This window comes from Triticum urartu, chromosome 3 (assembly GCF_003073215.2).
Source record: "Triticum urartu cultivar G1812 chromosome 3, Tu2.1, whole genome shotgun sequence".
Classification (NCBI taxonomy): domain Eukaryota; kingdom Viridiplantae; phylum Streptophyta; class Magnoliopsida; order Poales; family Poaceae; genus Triticum; species Triticum urartu.
Genome location: NC_053024.1, coordinates 557450035 through 557452448, shown reverse-complemented (window position 1 = coordinate 557452448; position 2414 = coordinate 557450035).

Genomic DNA, 2414 nt, shown 5'->3' with positions numbered 1-2414 from the left:
AAGTCAAATTCCACATTAATGTATTCACACTTAGAATGTATGTCTTCATTGATTGAAGATATACTTTACTTCGTGTGTTGCACATCTAAGTCATCAATATGCATAAGGGTTAGGATGTGTGCCTGATCACAGGACATTTGAGGATTCTAGGATATTTAGCTCACACCGTAACTTGAAAAATCTCTTCTCATCCAAGGGCTTGGTGAAGATATCTGCCAATTGCTCTTCAGTGTTGACGTGTATGATATCATTATCTTCCTTCACAACATGATATTTGAGAAAGTGATGACGAATTTCAATGTGCTTTGTCTTCGAGTGCTGAACTGGGTTGTTGGCAATCTTGATGGCGCTTTCGTTGTCACAGTAGAGTGGCACTTGCTTCAGATGAATGCCATAGTCCTTGAGTGTTTGCTTCATCCACAGAAGCTGAGCGCAGCAAGATCCAGCAGCAATGTATTCAGATTCCGCAGTGGAGAGAGATACACAGTTCTGCTTCTTTGAAGACCAACATACAAGTGATCGTCCCAGAAAGTGACATGTGCCTGATGTAGACTTGCGATCAACTTTGTCACCAGCATAATCAGCATCCGAGAATCCAACCAGATCAAACTCTGATCCCTTTGGATACCATAATCCTAGAGTTGGGGTGTGAGCCAAATATCGAAGAATTCGCTTCATAGCTAAGTGATGCGACTCCTTTGGTGCCGCTTGGAATCGAGCACACATGCAAACACTAAGCATAATATCTGGCCTAGATGCACATAGATAAAGTAAAGAACCAATCATGGAGCGGTATACCTTTTGATTGAACTCTTTACCATTGTCGTCAAGACCCAGATGATGCTTGGCTGGCATTGGCGTCATGAAGCCTTTGCAGTCTTGCATACCAAACTTTTTCAGGCAATCTTTGAGATACTTCTCTTGAGATATGAAGATGCCGTTGCGTTGCTGTCGTATTTGAAGACCGAGAAAGAACTTCAGCTCTCCCATCATAGACATTTGATATTGCTCTTGCATCATATATCCAAACTCTTCACTGTACTTCTGATTGGTGTAGCCGAAGATAATGTCATCCACATATATTTGGCACACAAATAGTTCACCATCATATGTCTTCGTGAAGAGAGTGGGGTCGAGAGAACCAGGTATGAAGCCTTTGCTCTTCAGGAAGTATTTGAGTGTGTCATACCAGGCCCGAGGGGCTTGTTTGAGGCCATATAGTGCCTTGTTGAGCTTGTATACCATGTCAGGATGTTTTGGATCTTCAAAGCCAGGAGGTTGTGCAACATACACTTCTTCTTCAATCTTGCCATTGAGGAAGGCGCTCTTCACATCCATTTGATAAAGAAGTATGTTGTGATGATTTGCATAGGCCAGCAGTATGCGTATGGCTTCAAGTCTAGCCACAGGAGCAAATGTTTCATCGAAGTCAATGCCTTCCACTTGAGTATATCCTTGAGCAACGAGATGGGCTTTGTTTCTGACAACTTGACCATGCTCATCTTGCTTGTTGCGGTATATCCATTTGGTGCCTATTATGTTGTGCTTCCGAGGATCGGGACGCTTGACCAGTTCCCATACATTATTCAGCTCAAACTGTTGAAGCTCGTCTTGCATAGCTTGAATCCATTCAGGTTCCATGAAGGCTTCTTCAACTTTCTTGGGTTCTGTTATTGAGACGAATGCGAAGTGCCCACAGAAATTTGCTAGCTGAGTTGCCCTTGAACGAGTGAGTGGACCGGGTGCACTAATGCTATCAATTATTCTTTCAATCCGCACTTCATTGGCAACGCGAGGATGTACAGGGCGAAGATTTTGCTCTTGCTGATCATTGTCGTTGTTAGAAGGAATGTCTTCAGGCTGAGCATTGTCTTCATGTTGATCAGGTGCTGAGATGATAAGTTCTTCTTCAGGATGAGCTTCAGAAGGTATAATTTCTCCAGTTCCCATTAGCTTGATTTATTCACTGGATGGAACTTCATCTAGCACATTTGGCAGTTGCTCTCTTTGTGAACAGTTGGTCTCATCGAACCGCACATCCACTGTTTCAACCACTTTGTAATGAAAGAGATTGAAGACTCTGTAGGAGTGCGAATCCTTTCCATATCCAAGCATAAAACCCTCATGTGCTTTTGGTGCAAACTTTGAGGTGTGATGTGGGTCCTTGATCCAGCACCTGGCGCCAAATACTCTGAAGTAACTGACATTTGGCTTCTTGCCAGTAAGGAGCTCATAAGATGTCTTGTTCATAAGCTTGTGAAGATAAACACGATTTATTGTATGGCATGCGGTACTAATGGCTTCAGGCCAGAATTTTCTTGGAGTCTTGTATTCATCTAGCATTGTTCTGGCCATCTCAATGAGTGTTCTGTTCTTGCATTCGACGACCCCATTCTACTGTGGCGTGTACGGGG